Source organism: Adiantum capillus-veneris, chromosome 15, assembly GCF_014529385.1.
Source record: "Adiantum capillus-veneris isolate H3 chromosome 15, ASM1452938v2, whole genome shotgun sequence".
NCBI classification, from domain to species: Eukaryota; Viridiplantae; Streptophyta; class Polypodiopsida; order Polypodiales; family Pteridaceae; genus Adiantum; species Adiantum capillus-veneris.
Window position 1 is genome coordinate 38,906,022 of NC_140945.1, and position 21,964 is coordinate 38,927,985.

At 45.1% G+C, this 21,964-nt stretch overlaps 1 protein-coding gene across 6 annotated transcripts in view; it reads left to right on the top strand.

Moving 5' to 3' along the window:
• Positions 1-9,655: 9,655 nt before the first annotated feature.
• LOC147440553 (serine/threonine-protein kinase VIK-like) overlaps positions 9,656-21,964 on the top strand; it is a 148,584-nt gene continuing 136,275 nt past the window's right edge. For all 6 annotated transcript variants that reach the window (XR_015190408.1, XM_086530273.1, XM_086530272.1 and 3 more), the window contains exon 1: positions 9,656-10,032. The gene's annotated coding sequence lies outside the window, so the exon portion shown is untranslated. The remainder of the gene's footprint in view (positions 10,033-21,964) is intronic.

A 21,964-nucleotide genomic window follows, 5' to 3' on the forward strand; every position in this document is an offset into this window, starting at 1 on the left:
CAGCAGTAGGTGGTTGACCATATCATTTATGAAGTGAGTCCCTCGACCACTCACTATCTCTATCGAAAGCCCATATCGAGTGAAAACATTATCGTAGAAGAATTGCGTTGTCATTCTGGCATCATTCTCTACGTCCATGTTTAGAGTTGGCCACTACATCCCTGCAAGAAGTATTACTTTTGTAATTTTGTCCACCAAAAAGTGATCTCCTACTGGTCTGGCATGTGCTTGCTCAAGAATCGATAAGTACTCGCATTTTGTGGCATAGATTCATAAGTTGTTATCAATCCCTCTCCGATAAAGGTGATTTTCAATGACTACATAGTTTTTTCTTCTCTCTGGATTGAGCATAGTCTAAATCTACTCGTGTCAACTAGCAAGACTCCTTTTTCAGGGTGCTCCACAATGTATTTGTCCCACTTGGGTGCCTTTGCTATTTTGAATAGCATAGCATGTTCAATTATTTTTTGAATTGCACAAGTATCACATGAACTAACATAGTCATGGACATTGCACTATATGTGAGGCCAATACACCCTAGGTCGTATCAACCTCTATAATGCCTGCAATTTTGCGTTGTGAATCCCCAACATTTGTACATGAGCTTGTCTCAGGTACAATTCTTTCTTGAATGGCTCTATACATAGCTTAAATATTCCGTTCTTTCCAAGCTTAAATAGTCGTCCTACTATAAGCATAAGCAAGCCTGTTTGCTCTATGAGTGACGACTGCCGTTCAATCTATAGAGAACTAATAGTGAGAAATGGAAGCACATGTTTGCTCCACCTTGGTACCATCTATATATTGAAAAGATACGAATATGATAGGTCATCGTCAATTCTATAAGTGCTTTTCCATGAATCAATGTAGATAAATGATATACCCTATGATGAGTAGTCCCTTTCTTGACTACTTTTGTGAAATCAAATCTAGAAATATAATGAACCATCAAACTATTCGGCCAATATTCCATGGTTTTTTCACTAAGTACAATAGTGCTCGATGATTCACAAAGAATACAAATTTGTTTGCAAGAAGGTGATGCCTAAACTTTTTGACGGCATATATCATTCTCAATCCCTCTCTTTCTGTGGTCGTGTAATTTCTCTCCGCACTATTGTGTTGTCTATTGGAGTAACAAATTAGAACTTCATAATGTTCTCTCCAGGTTATGCTAAGATGCATTCAATTGCAAAGACCGACGCATCTATGTGAACTTGAAAGATCTTCTTCTAATCAGGAGCTTTCAAAATACGAGCAAAAATTAAACTCCGTTTCAATTGCTGAAACACTTTGTCACATTCTTCAGTCCACTCAAATTTTGTGATGAGAGCATATAATGGTTTTGCAATGTGATAGCATACATGTAGATAAATCTTTGGTAGTATCCGCAATAGCTCATAAAGATTTGTACCTCTGTAAATTTTGTGGGTCTTAGAAGAGAAACAATTACTTGTATCTTCTCAAGATCTGTGGAAATGACATTTTTAGACACAATGTGTCCTAAAATCTTGCCTTGTCTTGCCATGAAGACATATTTTTCAGGGTTTAGACAAATGTAATAAGTATTGCACTTATCAAAGATCTTTTTCAAATGCTCAACATGTTTGTTTTTTATTAGAGAATGCACACACAAGTCATCCATATAGATTTCTAAGAATTGTCTTAGATATTTCTTGAATCTGTGACTCATCGGCCTATGGAATGTGGTAAGTGCATTGGTTAAGACAAATGGCATCACCTTATAAGCAAATATGCCTCATTCTGTTGCAAAGACCAGTTTGTGTTGATCCTCTGGATTTATTGTGAGCTGATTGTAGCTCAAAAAGCCATCAAGAAAGCTGCAAGCTTCCTTGCCCACGACTCTCTCTATCACACGATCCATTAAGGGATAGTTGTCTCTTATCGTGGTAGTGTTTACCTGCTTGAGATTCATACACACTCATAATTTATAATTCTTTTTGGGCACTACCAGAATAGGCGACAGCCACTCCGTGTGTTCGATCTCATAGATAAACTCTGCCACTTGAAGGTTGTCTATCTCTTCTTTGATTTTCTTTGCAAATGCTTCATTGTAAGTATAGGGATGTTGTCTGTGCGGCTTAGCATCACTCTTAATGGATATCATATGTTGGAATATGCTCCCTTTAGATCTTTGTATGACCAAGCAAACACATCTCTATATTGTTTGAGAATAGCTATCAAAAGTTGCTTTTCTTCGTCTGTGAGATCCGTGGCTATGTATGTCTGTCTCGGTTCTTTTCCTCGTTCAGCTAGGTCAATTATTTTCGCATTCTCAGGCCCATCATATAATGTACCTGGGTCCTTGAGTTTCCTCATTGGTTGTTGAATCACAATTTGCTTGTCCTGGATGGTGAATCTTTTATAGTGATAGGGTACATCAAATTTCTCCGTGTTGGACTCCTCTTCGCTTTCCACCTTAGTTGTCCAAACCTCTTTTAATGTTTGTTTCAGCTTTTAATACTCTCTTTTTCGTTCAGTTTTGAATATTTTTGTTGATGTTTTGGCTATGTACTTGGGTTTCTTTTTGTTTTGCTTCTTTGGATTTGCTCAGAAAGTAATTAATTATAAAGGTTTTTTGGTGATTTTATTTCGGACACAATCATCTGCTCCCACGAGCATGAGATATTACATTTTGGCCATTAATCGATGCATTGGTTTCTCGAATCAATTTCTTTGCTTCTTTGAAAGTGATAAAGAAGTTGTTAATTTCAAAGGCTTTCTGGTGATTTTGTTTCGGACACAATCATCTGCTCCCATGAGCATGAGATCCTGCATTTTGGTCATTAATCGATGCATAAATTTCTCAAATTGGTTTCGTTGGTTTCTTGTTCGTCTCATGTGATATCTCTTTTGTCTCCTCAATTTTTGGTTGGGAAACTCATAGAAGATTGGCTCATCGAGTTTTGGTGCATCTTCGTTTTTTGAGCCACTCGAGAGTTCATCTTCAACATCATTTCCTAAGTCATCACTCCGTAAATTGTGGAACTCGTCCTCCTCCTTGTCATCACTAAAATCCTGAACAAAAACTTTGTCCACTATTCGTTTGCAATCGATTGTTTTGTTAGTTTGTGTCGTTTTGGTTTCCTCTTTTGACTCCAAGACATCATTCACCATCTTGAAGGGAATTATGTTGTAACCATCTTTATCACAAAATGTTGTGGGGGCTATCTTATTTACGCAAACACCTAGAGTTGCAGGATCTGTTCCCATCCAAAGGGTTCAAATAACTCCTCTAGAAATGACTCTTTTATATTGTACTTATCTTCTACTAGGCACTCTAAGATGCAATCTTCCTTTTTCAGGCTTTCACACTTAGATGCTCCGCACATCCAAACATATGTTTGCTTCATCAACCAAGCAAGTAATTGTAATCTAAAATCCGTACTTACACCAAAATCTTTCACTGGGTTCATTTTACATCTCTATAACATGGTCCCTTGTGTTGACCCTCATTGTTATGTCCTTATGACGTAAGTAGAGGTGGTCATAGCCCCAATCTTGAACCATTTTGAGTTGATGCATGAACGGTTGTCCCAAATAATCTCAAAGTTGCTGCTTTTTTTGAAGTCTATTACAACAAAAGTGTACTCATACTCGATTCCACAAGAAAATAAATTTGTTCAAGCATTTCAAGGTATCTCTCTACAAATCCATATGTTAGTTGCAATTTTACCCGTGTTTCCTGAGAGTTGGTCTTCCCCACTTCTCCAAGATTTCCTTTGTAGCAATGGCTACCCCAGACTCGTTGTCTAGTATTGCTATTGTCTTAACTCCTTTGTACTCTAGTGGTAAGGTGGCGTTCCCTTCTTCACCTTCGCAATAGTCACCTACCTTATTCAATCGTACATGTTTTGCTTTTGGTCTCTCTGACTGAGTTGTTTCCATGATTTCATCTATAAGTTTATTCTATGGAGGGATTTTCAACCCCAAATTTTCTAGGTTTTTTCTCATTTGACCCCATAAATTTGGCCTCATCTTCAGAAGTCTTATGAGAGTAACGGTGCATCTTATAGGGGATGACATCAAGTCATGAAGGCTTTTTGTGTCAGTCATCTACTGAATTGGATTCCATTGAGATGGCACAACCCTCACCTTGGATTTTGTCTCGTATTCTCTTATAAAGGAAAAAGTTCTTAAAGTTTACTCACCACGGATACTTTCGTCTCTGCATCTCCATACAATGATTGTATAACTCTAGGATAAATCTCATAATTCATGTTGATCTCCGGGATTGGTGTGCTAATTGCAGTGTTGCACTATCTTCTTTTCTATTCCTGATTGTTTTCCATAAGGATTGTGGCCACCGCTTCCTCATCGCGGATACCTTCATCCTCCTTTAGGTTTTTAATTTCGATTTGCTATGGACATGAGTATATTCTCATCCATCGTATATTGGTTTCTCAATGGTTCAGTAGCCTCATTTGCGCTTGCCCAATATGGACAGTCCTTAGTAGCATATGCTACATCCCCAGGCTTCCTCACATGAGTTTCTACTGGCTCTTTATAATAAACCATTGGTGGCATCATTGGTGTACTCATGAGTGGTTCTACCGGCTGCTTGTATTGAATAATAGCATGATTGTCTTGAGGTAAAGGTGGTTGTTGGCCCAACATTGGCTGCGATTTGTCTCCTCCTTGTGCTGAATTGTTGGGTCCAATTTGGTACCTCGGAGGTGGTGGCAAATTGTGCACCGCCTAGAGGTACGTATAGCCTTTCCTCACATAATTACGGTTGTAAAACACTCGTTCATTTTGTGGTTGGTGTATTTCTGCTCAATTGCACACCACTTCAATACTCTTGGAGCATTCGTTGCTTGTGGCTGTTATTATCGCAGATTGGGATTCTGTTCGTAAGCTTGATTCATCCTTTGGATTACTTCCTCAACTACTTGATCAACATTTTGTGTGACTGAAGCAGGAGCATTATATTTCGTGAATGATTCACTAATGGTAGAAGAGGTGCCACTGGTGGTTGTGTCCACATCTTTGGTTACCTCTCCCTATGTCTTGCAATTGTCAACTCGATACAACGCCTCTCTAGTGACTTGTTTGAATGTGGTGTATGCCTTCAAGTGCAAATCCTTCTTGAGAGTTTCATTTCTCAAGCCCTCTATAAAAGAAAACTGATAGTGGATCATCTTGCAGCAACTCTCACGTAGGACATCTCTTGATATATTGTTTGAAGCAAAGCGAAGCTTCATTCACCTTTTCATTATCCTTTTGCTTATAAGCATATATTTGGAAAATTGTATTGGGCTTGATTCCTCTTTTGGAGAATTCCTCTGCAAACTCTCGCAAGAATTGATCAATGTTTAGGAAATCTCTATTGTTCAATGATTGGAACCAAGTCAATGCCATTCCTTCCAAGATCAAACCAAATACTTGTACTGCGAATAAAATCCAGAACTTGTTTCGCTCTTAAGACTTGCTCAAAGAGAGAAACATGCGTATAGGGATCTCCTGATCCGTTGAACCTTTTGAGCACACACTTCGCCACTTGAGATGGTGGAATTCTTTGCATTTTGGCTACCATTCTCGTCATTCTAAGCTCCCCTAATACAACATCTCTTGCCTCATACCCACTGATAGGTGCTCTACAGGGAGTTTGGTCTGTTATTCTTTCTTCAGGTCTTGCGTCTCTACACTCGGTTCTAGCATCGAGAACCCTAGTAACGTAAATTGTGTCTGGAGCTTCACTGCCCCAATGCATGGTCATTGGAATCCTTGAACTCAAGGATCCCATCGGTCTAGGTTCATAAAAATGTGGTCAACTAAATGAATCTTCCACTCTAGTTCTCATCGAATTTGCTCTTGCAATTTCTAGTTTAAAGTGACATAGCACTGATGAAGAGGTCCCCCAAACAAAGTATGTATATCTCTCCAATTCCTTGCGGTTTACAATCGAGTACCATCATCCATATTTATCAAGCATTATCACCAAGGTATCTCTACCTTCCTCGTATATGAAAAAATATAAGCATTTTTGCTCTATTAATTCTTGAACGTAGGGCTCATCACATTTATAGTAGAGTGTTTGCTCTCCATTATCGTACTTGTACAAACCCACATGTGTATTGTCAATATTGACTCGAGTCACCATATTCAATCGCCTAAGCTTCATAATAGGAATGTCCAGCTTTGGCGGCTTCTCTTCAGGCTTGAAATCAACCTCTTCCTTGGTACCTATTAATCCCCACTTGTCCACAATATAGAGATTTTGCACAACTAAGTACATGGTGTCCTCATCATTAAAGTATCGATTGTCGCTATAGTCCACAGGAACTATGTCCTTGAACTTATGTCTCGACACAATAACGATCCATACCATCTTTGTAGGATTTAGCACCCTATTCATTTTCAAATTGAAATTCAAAGTGTAAAGTTCATAGTTGGTGTTGGTTGGGATGGTCCGTTCCCATTGTTGTTCCTTCCTTAAAGCTCACACTCTTGAATCCTTCAGCCATATAGGTATAGGATCTCTCTGAAGAAGTATCAGAAAGACTCTCCTCTAAGATTGGCTCTAAAGTTGGCAATGATCTCTGATTGACACTCTCTTTGGTTGAAATTCGACTAACTTTGTCTCTAGGAGCAGGGTTTCTACTATGGTATAATCTACCTGATTGCAAATACATCAAGAATTCACTTTGCAAAACCCTAACCTGTTACCTCTTATGATCCATCCATAGTCTCCAACTGAAATCACTTTGAGCCGCACACTCTAGCTCTTGCAATCTCTACAAACAAACTTGGTGGCTATGAGTTTATAGCCGCTCTCTTAGTCAAAATCTAAATCCAACAAAACTTTATCGCACTTTTGGTAATTTTTTTTTTGTTTTTCGTGTAAAGTCCACAATACAAATTCAAATTGAATTTTGAAAAGACCACTATGATCCCAAGAACAGTGCTAGCTATGGTATGAGTTTGAACTCAATCTATCACAGGGAGACACGCAGTCCATGTACCTTTGTGTCGGAATGCCTTGAAACTTGGCACACAGCTTCCCTTCGGTCCATTGATCCCTAATATTTGGTTTTTATTTGATTTGGATCAATTTAGGTTACCTAAAAGTGAAATCGTAGAATCTGACAAATTTTGGACTTGAAGTACTTTTGTCCTCTTTTGACCTACTTCTTGAAGTTTTTTGGCTATCATGCTTTTGGATATTTTGTTTGTACTTGTCTTTGCTACAAGTCTGTATGGTCACTGTCCAAAAATAAAAAAAAGGTATATGGATCGTGATCCATGTTCCATCAAATTTGGACCCCACATTTAGCTTGGTGATTACTTGCCGTCTAAGTAGTCTACTCCACCACTTATTTTTAGATTTGGAAATTTTTTTATGTCAATCAAAAGTAAAATTTTGTGTCTGCCTTGCGATTTTTGACTAGGTCTTTTGATGATTTGGTCAAATTTTTGTAGTTTTTTTTGTGTGGTGCCCTTTGCAAAAGTTGTTCCAAATGCTGTCACCTATCTACTACTCAAATTAGAAGGTAGGTGGATCATGATCCGGGTTTGACCACATTTGAACATGAAATTTGGTTAGTTGTATGCTTGCACTTTGTAGATATTGGTTTTTCACTCACTTTTGGAATTGGATCTCAAAAAATTAAAAAGCCCCAAATTTTGATCAATTTTCAAGGTTTTGTGTCTTTTGTCCAATTTCTTGATTTGAGTGAGTTTTTAGTGTCAATTTTTTCACCGAAAGTGTGTAATCAATGATTAGGAACCACATTGGACCCAGTGGTATCGGTTCTGCTAAAAAAAAAAGTCACAGGGTGACATGGATCACGGTCCATATTCCTGCACCAAATTGAGTGAAACTTTCTAGATTGACTCTTCGCGGTTTGGTTATCTCCTTTTTGCACTTATTTTTTGGTTTAGATCAACTTTTGAGTTCCGACCATTAAATTTTCAAATTTCACAGTTTATGGTCGCACTTGCCAAAATATGGTTTTTGTAAAAAAATTTCCTTGAAGTTATCAGCCCAATTTGATGGTTTTGGATATTACCTAACCTACTCTTAAGTGCCAAAGTGAATCCTAGGAACAAAAACAAACAAATAATAGTAGATCTAGCAAGTCCCCGACTTCTAACCTCTACCAAAAGCACTAAACTCTGTGTCTAGCTGCTCGAATGCTAAGGTGTAAATGGAATGGAAATCAAAATCTAAGGTCTCGAAAGTAAAAGCTACGACTAATTCAATCACCACTTAAGGATCAATATCCCCGACAACAACGCGAATGTTAGCGGGTCGCCGCGATCAGACGTTTGCAGCATAGCTGTCTGGCACTAACATAATGTCAATACACCGGGAAGCGACTCTGATGGGGCACAAAGACTCTTTGAAGGTGCCAACCTCAAGAAGTGAACCTACTAAATGAAGCTATCTCTAGCACTAGCAAATCTATCACTCTCTACTCAGGCAATCTGTCTATGTCCCGTCTCACCGCTCTCAATCGCCATACCATTTCGACACTCAAACAAAGTCCAAATGCAACGAAATTTTATGAGGAAGTCTAAGACACCTAGGGGTACTACCCTACCAAGTTTGGTGCAATCCAAAAAGGTATCAAAATCACGATCCATCATGATTAAGGTCCTGAAAATTGTAACAAAATAGTCTAGAAAGGTCGCCCCATGGTCTAGGAATACTCTCCTATGAACAAAACATCAAAAAATAACTAGTAACACACTCAAAGTAGCAGATTTAGTTCACTGACAAGTCATCGCAAACCATAGCAAATAAAAAATGATTACACTTAAATTAAAGAGCTGTAGACAAGGAACACAATGCAATTGTCAGAAATGAATTTGGATTACCAGAGCTCAAGAAAAATCGATTACAAATCACATGAGAGTAGCCGCTCTTAGTTGTACACTTCAAACTCCAAAACCTTTGATAATGATTATTATGTCAAAACTTACAAAATTGGGTTTTATACCTAGGGCTTCTTTTGGTCAGTGGTCGGTTTACAAGACTCAAACTCAGGCTTAAACTTTAAAGCTCAGATTTTACAAAACTGATTTAGAGATCACTTGGCTAAAAATCAGAGTTCCCCGTATTTACAAGCTTTGTCGAAAAAATAATAATGAGATTATAAAATTGGTGACTTTAAGAAGAGGTGGCCGACAAGGCGGGCGCCCGTCTGATCCAGCTGCTAACACCTTTTTTAGAGAAGGGATTGGGTGCTTCTCTATAAGGATGTCACAATTTTGCCATACTTCTTGAGAATGCCTAAAGAAGAATTACAACCTTGTCCTCTTCATCTAGAGTATCTCCATATAGACAAGTTGGGTGCTTAAAGCTTTCAACCAGGTTAACGAGGCTCAATATCTCTTCAACTGCTTGAAGGTAGTTGATATGCTAGTTTACTCCCTTTTCAAAGCTAAAGAAGTAGACAAAACCTTCATAAAAGCAAATTGGTGTACCCTTTTTGCATTGATGGTTTTTGATTGCTTCATTGCTCTTACTTTTGACGAATTATGTATAGAGATCAAGTTTGTCAAATTATGTATAGAGATCAAGTTTTTGATTGCTTCATTGCTCTTACTTTTGACGAATTATGTATAGAGATCAAGTTTGTCAAATATTGGACATGCACTCTTCATTACCCAGGGAGGGATTCGCCAAGCTAAACTCCCTACGTCCGGCCCTCATAATACGTGCCTTGGTGCGACAACGCGCAAGAAACCCAAAACCTCCTTGGTAATATCAACACTCCATGCGCAGACAAACGAGCAATTTTAGCACCATGGACAGTGCTTGCATTCGCTTTTTCGCACTCGCATCTTCAGCCGCTTCATGCCAACTAGCGCAGGGTCGCAATCAGACTTCCATTAATGGACGTTATGGACTCTTTCATCCTCTCCATGGCTGCGTGAGGAAGTCCCCAGGAGGAGGAGGGTCTTTCTTACTTCGCAGCATTCATGCGCAGAGATAGCATCCAGGTTCCCGTCTCCTAATCGAGCAAGAGTTTCATCGTCATTCTGATAGCCAGGCATTAGCAGGTCAACACTCTTTTTTCAAGCTTTAACTGCCCAACGTATTTTTGTAAAGGTCATAGGCAAGAAATGGCAGCTTGGGCCCATTGACTTGCGTACATGTTAGACTCCTTGGTTCCTGTTTAAGACGGGTTGAATAGAAAGCTGAGGGCGCCAATACATTAACTATAATCATAACCACGTTATAGCTTAACATCTATGTGCCAGATTTTAGAAAATGACAAGCTATGCCACTTGATAGTGGGGTTCTCATGGGGCATTGCTGATATATATCCATGTATCAGTAAAAATCTCCACTAATGACTGAGGTGGGCTGGGACCGTATGGAAGTGCTTTGCATTTACAATACGAAAAGCAGTAGACTTCTAATGTCTTATCTAAAAGAGGGTATATGAGTAAAGGGAAATAACTAGACTTACTAGCAAGCTTAACTGCTTTGGAGATCTTTACCCAAAGGCTGAGTTTGCCACATATACTTTAAAACTTCCGTGCAAACAATGTGCTAACTCCTAGTGATGTTTCAAGTGCACTTTGCCATTTGTAGTAGAGGCAATATGCAAACAAAGGGAGCTAAAGAAAAACCATGGTCCATGAATGCATCACTTGATCGAAAACATATCTTTATAACATAAGACTTGGCTGAATTTGGTCTAATTATAGAGTGGTTGCTGAGTACTCAATCCCTATCGATAAATGGTTTGATTTAGAGCACTGAAAAAAAGGAGCAATAAGGACGTGATACCGCTAGCTGGCTCTTCATTAGCAGGTAGAGAAATGAGGGGTAAATCTTCAGACCCTACAGCTTTGAAATCCAGTGGCTTTATTTTTTCCTCGCAAGATCCTTCAAGGATACATGAAGTAAATTTCTTGCAAATGACAAGAATGTTCCATGCATAAGAGGACACTTTGTCTTTGAAAAGTTTCTAGGTACTCTCTCCCTGTAGGAACAGCACTGTTGCATTGAATTTATGCACAAAACAACAAAAAATCTCTGATAATCAAAGTTTGGTGCACAAGAAGGGAAGAGAGGACAATACAACCAAGAAGGAAAGAGAGGACAACAAAACTTAACTTTTAGTGTTGATGAATAAGCTGACAATTTTAGCTTTCACACCAGCTTTGTGTGCCATGTGGTCGTGCCGCACATCTGTCATCCATCCAAGCCAAGATAAGACTAGTAAAGCCTAGGAGATGGTGATTAGCACCCTTGTGAGTAGGCTCATAGGAACTGTATGTCTGAAGCAGTCCATTAGATTAAATTGCACCTTGCATAATCCCCTTTGCTAGGATTGGTTGTGCTGAATGTTGTTACTTGAGAGTGGGCTGTGAAGGCTCGCAATCATGTAGCATAGGCCATGTAGCCGGTCTTGTGTGAATGTGGTAATTGAAACATGGTATGTGCATTGTGTACCATGTGCTTATCAGGTGCTCGGTCCATTTCTTGCAAGGACTTCTAATGAAGTCTAATAATAAAATGGTGGGAAGTTTGTTGCTTAAACGCTTGTAGGTGGTTTATAAAGGAGGCCAAGATATCAGGTTGCTACCAGTGCCTGCTCTTTCCCTGCCCGTTCTCGCTGAGGAATCGTTGTTGCACCCATGGCCTCACCTGTTGCCTTGCCTGCATCACTTGCTGTGCACAACACTCACACTCAGCTGCTGCCCATTTTGGGCTACAACCTTTTGTCCGTAGTCCCACTGCTCTCACCTCAGCCCACACGTAAGCACGAAGGGCAACTCTTCACCACTTATTATGTTTTGGAAGCTCCTTAGGTGTTCAAAGTAGAGAGAGATATCTGAGAAAAACGAGGCTTTTGTTGTTTGCTACGAGCTTAAGAAAAAAGGCTCCTTGCCTCTTAGCAAGTTATTTGTTTTTGCATCTCAAGAAGACCTCGGCCTTTTGGAAAGTTGCTATCTAGATTTCAATGTCCTTGGTGGTAAGATTTTCTTTCTCAACTTAATTCTGATGGTATGGCCATTGGGATCAGATCTTAGCAGATATACTTTGTTTCTTTTACAAATCTGTGACCAATCTTGACGCTGCTTGCTTGGTGAGCAAGGTTGCTAGCTATAGGTTCTCTAGAAGGGAGAGAGACCCCAAATTTACCACTTTATTTTGGAGAGTGCTGTGTGAGAATGTGGGTACTTAGCTCAAATTCTCTTTGTCGTTCCATCCACAGACCAATGGACAGTCGGAGATTACCAATTATGTGGTATTAGACTTGTTGAAGTACTATATCTCTGAAAATAAGTTTTAATGGGAAAATATTTTATTAAAGTTCAAATTCTTGTCTGATGGTAGCTCCAGTATTTCCTAGGAGTAGATTGGAGTGAGGACTGTTTTTTGGTTGTGCCCGGCTGTATCTTAGGTAGACGTACCTTTTCTCAGTGGTGCATTCCACGGTGTTGCCCATTTGGTAGGCTGTCATGAAGCGGGACCCCCATTCCTAGGGTTTCCCACAGTCAGAGTCTGTAGTGCTTTGCAATTGTGCTACTAAATATGTGTACCGGGTCACTTTTAGTGTGTTTTCCACATTTATTAGTAGTTAGATCACATTTACCAAGTCGTGGGGTTTTCTGGGCAGGTAGGGTAGATTTCTCACTTGCGTATACAAGCAATGCCCCCCCCCCCCCCCCCCCCCCCCCCCCCCTTTCTGGTACATTTTGACCATGAGTTCAGTGTAGAGCAAACAACGTTTGGGCTATACTCTCTCTCGCTCTCTAGAGTGCTAGTGTCGTGTTTTCTCTCTTCTCGTTTGATTGCGCGTGCATTTTTTCTCTACCTGTAGATCAACCAACGATCTCTCTCCTCTCTCCTAGGACTTCTATCTCTCTACGTGAGCACCCTACATGGTATGTTTGCGCGTAGTTTGTGTTCTTGTGCCAGTGTCAATAATCTAATATCTAATATCTAACCAACCCAAATGATTTTCTCATATTGAACTGATCACTTAATGTGGGAGAATAAACGGGAACAAGTGTTAAGATATAGACATGTGCTTATAGATCTATCTCAACATGGGGCCAATGGTAAAGGGGCCCAAATGAGAGATGGTCTATCAAAGAGCAAGGTTAACCAATGGAGCATAATACCTTAGGGTTAGCTTCATTGAAGACCTCCAATAATGTGTGTAAAAGTCCTTTGACCTTAGGTAAGCTAGGGCTGAGCTTGAGGCGGGAACCCGATCCAGCTCGAGGTGCTAGTCCTGCTTGTCATGCTTGATGATTGAGGTGCTTGAGATGCTTGAGGTGCTTGATGATTGAGATGCTTGAGGTGCTTGATATGCTTGAGATGCTAGGGTTGCACTTGAGGTGAGAACCCAGCCCAAGCTTAAGTGCTTAAGGGCCAAGCTTGTGGTGGGAACTTTGCCTATACATGAGGAGCTTGAGGTGTCAAAAAGTCAAATATTCAATCCCTACAAGGAGGGGGCGAGCCCTACATGAGGGGGGATGAGAGAGAACACCCACACACTCACACAAGGCATGCATGGTACAAAGAAAGCAAAAGGGACACTTGTCAAGTTCCTCCTTATGTTACCCTCATGGTGTGCCTGAAGCCTATTGGTTTGCCACCCAAGGGGTCCAATGATAATTTAGGATATTTAATTAATTGATTTTGCATTTATCAAGTCCTCTCTCTCAAGCCCTTTGAAAACGTTAATATATCATTTCATTTCATTTCATTTCAAAGGGGAAAGGGGGACACTTGTCTCAAGGCTACCCTTCGTGCTTGTAATGCCTCCTGCTTGTGATTGGCTAGGCTTGGAGGGGTCCAATGAGCTTCAAGCATGAGCTACAAGGAGGGGGGGTCGACCCAAGCAAGCTAGGGTGTTGCTTAGAAGGTATACTCACCCACACACACTCACAAACACTCTCATGGTGTGCTATGCAAAGTGCAAGAGCTCCCTCTCCTTCTCCAAGCAAGTAGAGGTTGAGAGCCTACAACACTCTTGGCTATGGAGTGCAAATCCAACCAAGAGCCATGCTTCAATGCTTAAGCTTGCCATCACTTTCTTCTTCATTACTATGCTATTATGTATGCTAGCAAGAAGAGTTTTTTTTTTTTTTCCCCTCGAGAAAAAGATCCTTCTATTAATTAATGAAAACTGCCCATAGGGCTACATCCACCTTTGCAAGAGAGGGCTACAACAAGCATGATGGGGAGACTCTCCCAATGAAAAAACAACATATAGACAATGAGGCTGAATCAAGAGATGGGAGGAGGGAAGAGCCACACAGGTGGACAATAGTGCCATCTGAGCACCCCTTGGACTATGGTGTAGAAAGGCCCAGGGCGCCAGAGTCGAAGGAAAGCCTAGCGGCACTCCCGGATGCGGTCGGAGCTACCTTGTAGTCCCTCAAGTTGTCCTCTGAGAGTATGGATCAGCTCTAGCCAAAAGTCACGAACAGTCTCTGCTGATGGCACTGGGCGAGCCTCAAAGTTGCAGAAACAACGGGCCCGCCAGATGAACCAAAGTGTCAGGCCACTGATGAGCTCCCAACACTCCTCTCTCACTTCACCACTCTTGTGGAGTAAGCTCTGTAGCAGACTGGAGTGTAGGTCGCCCCCCCTGCATCACTATCATCCTGCTGGTGCAAGATAGCTCAAATTGAAGTGCCAGGCCCGTGAGTGTGGACCAGGCCGTTGCCCCCCAAGTGTATTGTCGAGCCGTGGAGAGAGCAGGCATCAGCCGAAGAACTCGTGGCTGCACCTGCTGGGCCGAGGGACAGTCCCAAAGACAATGACGCTGACTCTCCACCAACTGGTCACAGGCTGCACATGCGGCCGAGAGACCACTATGCACAAGCCAACTCCCTACTGCTGTGGCTCTGTGTGCAACCAGCCACTGAAACAAAGTGACGCACCTCGGCTGTCTGGAGTCCCACAGCCTCTGCCAAAAGGCTGCCAAGAACTCGACTGTGAGGCCCTCCTCGTGCCAATGACGTGCTGCAGTGGGGTGGGCCTCTCTGTGCTGCAAGTATATGACGTCCAAGCCGAATAGTGTACTGAAAGAAGGGGACTCCTGGGCAGTCTGTAGAAGAGAAGGGGTCCGTCCATAGCCACTCACCAGGATCCCACTGTACTCGTGCCAGTGGACAACACTCCCAAGCCCATAGTCTCCAGTGTCCAGTCTCAAGAGCTGCTGGGTCAGGGTCTATGACGCAAGTCCTCCCACAGATGCCCACAACTCGGATCCTCTGGAAAGTTGAAACAACACTCTGCTACCTGCAGGGCCTCTACTGCAACTCGCTGTAACTGTCCCCCACCCTGAAGCTCGAAGAACAGGGCTGGGACAGTCTCTGAGCAGGCCCTGACTGAAATGAGAACCTCCAGTCGTGTGAAGGCTCCCATCCACCGGGTGCTATTGGCTCGAGAGGCGCGAGCCACTCAGTTGGAACTGACTCTGAGATGTCCTAACACATGCTCTGCACCCCTCTCACGCCCTGTAGCTGGAAACCCTGCACCTCCTCTGACAAACCTGTGAACTCTAGCCAGTCACCTAGAGAGCGCGCTGAACCTGCTGCCATGGGACCCCAAGAAACATGAGGCCGACTCCCAACCAAGTGGCCTCTTTGAGTGCTAACCATGGGGTTCCAGACGAGGGGTTGCCATAGGCGCTCCTCCGTGCATGTCGGCTGTCTCTGCTCTAGGCCACGCCGTAAGAGCTCCCAAGATCGAAGCAAACTCACAGCGAAGCGGTCCTCCAGTCTCCTGCTCAAACCAACTCGGCGCAACTCTGTAAAGATCCATCTGGTCGAAGGTTGCCAAGGGCCTCCTGACTGAGGCACCTTGGCACGAAGCCTTTGCAGCAAGAACTCCTTCCAGTGCTCCTCGCCTGGAAGAAGTCCTCTGACGACGAACTTCCCAAGAAGGGCTCTGCTCTGCTGTGCTGGATCAATGATCCCAAGCCCTCCCTGAGAACAAGGAAGTGTGATGACCGACCAAGCCACCTTGGCTTAGGCAATCTGAGTGTCACGACCTGACCAAAGGAAGTTCCTGATCAGCCTCTCTACCTGGCTGATACAAGAACTCGAGAAGATCCAGCAAGAAGTCATGTACCACATAGTCGCCAACAACACTTGGTTGGCAACTACTACTATACCAGCCAACGAAAGTCGTGCTGAGCTCCAATGTAACAGCTTTCTCTTGATGGACAGGAGAAGAGGAGCAATCTGCTGCTCGGGGGACAAGTCCAAACCAACCTGACAACCCAAGTACCGAACTGCAATCCCTGGGGGAATCCACCTGAAACCCTCTCTTGGCATCCAATCTGGCACAGGAGCACTGCCAACCGAGAAAGCCATTGTCTTTTCTAGTTGATCAGTGCGCCCGATGCACAACAGAAGGTCTCCAAAGCCTGCTCACATCTGTGTAGATTGGCCTCCTGGCCCTCTAGGTACAAGGCTGAGTCGTCGGCAAACTCACGTCCAGAAGCTCATCTCCCCGAATAGGAAGTGCTAAGCCCCTCAGACCAACCTGCTGTGACACCAAAAATCTGCTCATCGCCTCCGCATAGAACAGAAAGAGAAACGGGGCAAGAGGACAACCTTGTCTGACCGATCGTGTGAGCATGAAGCGCTCACCTCTACCTCCTACCAAAAGCACCTGACTGTGAGCCTGTCTGTACAAAGCTGACACCCCTCTGATCCAAGCATCTGAGAAGCCCATCTTGCGTAGAGTGCCCTCTAGAAAGTCCCAGTCAACTCTGTCGTATGCCTTCTCAAAATCGAGAAGAAGAATCACAAGGTCCTCCCCATGGAGCCGTGCCAGGGCAGAAGCCTCCCAGAAAGTGAAGTTGTTGTCAAGGATACTGCGTTCCTTGACAAAACCTGTCTGAGTCCCATGTATAAGGCTCTCCAAAAGTGGCTGAATCCTCCAACTTAGAGCCTTGGCAAGAATTTTGTAGGCTGAGTTGAGGATGGTGATGGGGCGCCACTGTCGAATCTCATCCAAGGAGCCACCCTCCTTTGGAATGAGGTAAATCAGGTCCTCACTCATGCTATCCGGCATCACTCCTGTGTGCAGAATGTACTGAAAGGCACTACAAAGATATGGGCCAAGCAGGTCCCAGTACTCCAAGAAGAAGCTGGGAGTTAGCCCATCCTCACCTGGACAGTTACCACGAGGGGCCCTAAGAGCCGTGTGCAGCTCCTCAAGCTGAAGAGGCATCTCTAGCCTCTGGCGCATCTCCTCAGTCACAAGACAAGGCATCTGTGCCCAAACCTGCTCCCTGCCGCTCTGACTGGGGCTCAGCTGACAGTAACTCACGGTAAAAGTCAGTAGCAACTGCACGCATATCCTCGGGCTCACAAACAACTGACCCATCGGGTCTCCTCAACTGATTGACCTTGGCATGCGAGTGCCGAGGTCCCACTGTCTCAAAAAAAGCACCTGTCACTCTGTCACCCACCTGAGTCCATTAAGATGCCTGTCGATGAAAGGCAAACTCATGACGCCTCTCCTCTGTGCAAGCAAGCTCCTGTCGAGCCTGCTGTAATTGCTTCTCCAACCATGGACTCTCTGGATGCTGCTCCTGCATTCTCTGTAAGGAAACAATGCCTCGTCTGAGACGCTGCTCCTCCTCTCTCGCTGCAGCCCGTCGAGCCAGAGACTCCTGGAGAAAAAAGTGGCTAAGCTGAGCTAGGCCTAAGGCCACTCTGTCTGCAGGTAGAGCCTGGCTGTCCATGCCCTCTGTCCACAGAGCCTCTACCCTCTCTCTGAGTGCAGAGTCCAACAAGACCCGCTCTGGGATGCGAAGCATCGTGCTCCCACTCCTCTGCCTGTCTGCCACTGTGAGGATCACTAGTGCATGGTCCGAGAAGGATGTCCTTGCCAGGATGCCCACTGATCCTCCCAAGTCATTGAAGTGGTCACTAGTGTAGAAGCGATCTATCCGCGATAGATTCACTCCTCCCACTCTGCGGTCCGATCTAGAGAAGGCAAGACTCGCTGGAGGCCTCACAAAGTTAGAGTGCTGCCATGTATCTGAGACCCTCAAAGTCATACACAACCTCTCCCAAGCTGCTAACTCGACTCCATGCATAGTAGCATGGCTGCCTCCAATCCTGTCAGAAGGGTCCTCCAACATGTTGAAGTCCCCTCCTACACACCAATGGTCAGCCTGTGGCAAAGACTCAACAATCTGTGACCAAAACTCTACATGAGCACTCGCCACATTGGGCGCATAGATGTTCAGGAAGCCCACAAGGCCACCCTGAACCTGCATAGTAATCCATTGAGCCCTGCCTGGAACAATAATCCCTTTGCCCACAATGGCCTGCTGCAATGAGTCTGCAATAGTCATACATACCCCACCCTGGATGCCTCCAGGTCCAAAAGTAGCTGACCAAAAGGTATCATATCGTCCACGCAAAATCTGACCACATCGCCGAATGCGGCTCTCAGACATATGGTGCTCCTGAAGCATAAGGAGATCAATCTCTCCTCCCACAAGGCAACGCTGAAGCTCCTGACGCAATCGGCCCCGCTGTCGTTGAAACTGGGGCCCACCTAGTCCCTGCACGTTCCACGAGACGATCCTCATGGGGAGCGAGAGAGAACAGATGCTGCCGCAGCAGCAAGACGGGCTATCTTTGAGGGTGGCTTGGATGGGGAGTAATCCGCATCCGAGCGTCCTCTAAATAGGCGGGACTGCAGTGAGTGCCTAGCCCAAGCCCAAGCAGAGCGAGCCGTGCGTAAAGCAACCTCCTTTGTCCAGGAGTCCTCATGAATGTATACATAGCAATCCAGACACTGCGTATCAGCAAAAAAGTACACCACAATGTGCCTACATCCTGCTGAGTCTGGGGGTGTCACCGCAAACTTGGCCAGTGGCCACAAAGTCTGCAGCAAATCTGTAACTCCAAGTTCTCCCATGTGGTGAGAGAACTCGAGAACCTGTGTATGCAACCATCCCACCACTGAGCCGAGGGATCACTCTGTTTGGGCCCTACCACAGAGGGGGAAGGAGAAACCAACTGCTGAGTCCAAGGCCTCCGTCCCCCTAGCGGCGAGGAACAAAGCATGGACCCTGAAGCAGGCTGCCTAGTGGTCTGCTGCGGAATCGCCGAGAAAGCGAGTGAACCCGTAGTCGAAGAAATCCCAGCGGCGTCGGAGGTCAATGCTCGTTAGACCATGAGGGATAGTTGCAAGGGAAGATGTCTGAATCTGCAGAGGGGGCCGCAAGAAGGGCTGACCCTCTCTCGCTAGGCGACTCGTGGCAAAGGCGCTGCCAAGAGATCTCCTAGCTGCCGGCGAGGGACCAGTCTCCTGAGTCGACTGTGGAACTGGAGCAGGAGGGAGGGGGAGAAGGTGGGGGAGGGGCGGGGGGGGGGCGGAGGGGAAGAGGAGCGGGGTGGGGCGAGAGAGGTAGAGGGGTGAGGTGGGGAGTGGACGCGAGCAGAGTGTGGGGGGGAGGATGAGGAGGAGGAGGGGAACTCTGAAGGGGGGGCGGCTGGCGAGGGTGAAGCGAAGGTGGAGGCTGGCGTAGGGGGCTGCTCCTGCTCAAGAGGACCAAAGCGGTTCCCCGTGGGAACCCACTGCTGCTGAGTAGGCACCTGAGGGCCACTCTGAGTGCCAGGCTGTCGCTGTGGCCCCTGGCGTCGACGACCACGGGCCTGCTGCCACCCCTCCTCCGCTGGAGCCCCGGGCTCGGAGGGTGGCTCTGAATGTGTGCGCTATGCCGTTGGCTGTGGCTGCGGCCCAGCCTTGGCAGGCTGGGGCTGAGGCTGAGGTGCAGGTCGTGGCCTCCTCCGTGGACAGGCCTTCGCTAGGTGGCCCATCTGTTTGCAAATGAAGCACTGGTTCGGGAGGCCCGAGTACTCCACACTCTGTCTAAACCAACCCCCACTCACCCGAGGCAGAAGGATGACCTTCGGGAGCGTGTGGGTATCTCTGACCAAAACTCGAACTGAGGGGATGCCAGCCGCCTTGGCAGCTACTGATGCTGCCGTATGAGGTGTCTCCAGGACAGTCCTGATGGCGGAGCCAATCCTGGAAAGAAGTGGTAGGTACTCCCTCCGTAAACCCGAAAAGCAGACTGAGATGGGGATGTCTGCCTCCTCTACTAGCACATCCGAAGTCGGGTCAAAACCTTGTCGCCACTGTCGAAAGTGGGCGCGTGATGCTCGGATGGCCAGTGGACTCATAGCTATGACCTTGGAAGCCATCTCGGAGGTCTCGAACTCGATCTGGTAGTACCCCTATCCGAGAAACTGGACATCCAAGATCTTGCCCACCTCTGCGAGAAGGCGGGCCTGGAGAAGGTCTCGTAGCTCTCCTCTGCTAGGACGGGTGCTGAGAATTTTGCAGATGACCGAAGTCGCCTGCAAACGCTCTGCCTCAGCGGCTAGGCTCGCTTGCTCTGTCGGCGATAGAGCAAGTCGAATGGTGGGCTCAGCGGGGTCGGGCGAGGGGGCTTCTGGCGAGTCCCTCTGTGGTGAAGCTAGAGCCTCCATTTGTGTCTACTGCTGTGTCGTAAGAAGAGGTCGACGGGCGGACGTTGCAATCAGGCGCAGGAGACACTGCCCCAAAAACGAAGCAATGCTGAGGAGGCCGAACTGTAGCGGATGACGAGGAGAAACCGAGGCGGGGGGTGGGGGGGGGGTAGGGGAAGGCTGGCGGCAGCAGGAGGAGGGGGTGACGGGGGGGGGGGCGGCAGAGGGCATGCAGCGGGCGGGCAGAGGGCAGAGGCAAGGGGCGGCGCAGGATGACAGGCAGCAGGGCAATGGGGGAGGGGGGAGAGGCAGCGGGCTGAGGAGGTGGGGGGGGGGGGGGGGGGGGGGGGGGGGGGGAGAAGCAAGGCGTGCGCAGGTGGGCAGCAGTAGCGAGCTCGACTTTAGGTGAGATCTTCAAGATGTTTATCAGAAACTACTAGCAAGAAGAGTTATGATAAGTGAGGAACTAATTCTTTCTCCTATGAAATGTTTCTTCCTCCTCTTCCCTACCCTCATTCTCTGCTAGCTCTCTCCACCTTCGAAGGTGTTTAAGGTCTTGGGACTGAGGCTTGGGATTGAGGCTTGGGATAGTTAAAGCTTTCTTCAAGTTTATGCTATGCTTGTGATGCATGAAGCTTTCCATCTTCATTGCATCACCTAGGTTACAAGGAACACAAAGATTGTATTGTAACAAGTCTCTCTTAATGGGAGAAATCATAATACAAATGCCTATTGGAGGGGGGACCGGCTCCACATAAATCCGGTCCTCAACTGTTGTCATGTTGTCTAAATTCTCTCTCTTGCAAAAGTATTGTTCATGCCAAGTTAACTAATTGCTATGATTATGTTGCTATCTTCAATTATGTTCACCCGTTATGCTTACAAAGTCATTTCTCAAAAGTACTCATTAATTTCCGCTACTCTCAAGTTAAATAGGCCAATTCCATTGCATTGGTATCGGAGCATTGGGTTTCTCTTTTCTTGCTTAAGAAGAGAGGTCCTTAAGTAGCTGGTTGATGTTGTTAATTATATTAGGGTAAGTGGAACTGGGATCTATTATCGGTTTTGTTGAGCCCACTATGTGGGGGATGGTGCACACCTCGGGAGCTTTGGACTTAATAATGGAGTCTTTTTAGACTTGCCTACGACTTTACCATTATTGAGCCATAAGAAGTCCGAAAGGAGCTAGCCCTCGGCAACTCTTCTATGTTAGACCTACTCCTCTACTCTCTATAATTAACCACTTCGAGCCGTGGGTGTAGATACTTAAGAGCCGATTTTCAAAGGCTAAGAGGAGTGGCAACTAAGGTTTTGAATTGCCAAAGCATACACTAAGTACATACATAAATTTTGTTAACATGGTTGACAATAATCAAGAGAGTAGAATGAACATTGATAGCTTTGATTTTGCACATGAAGGTGCTAATGATGATACTTCCATGTTTGTGAATGATCTTGTCAGTAGGTTGCAACAAGCTATGGGCAACCCTGCTTTGCAAGCCGA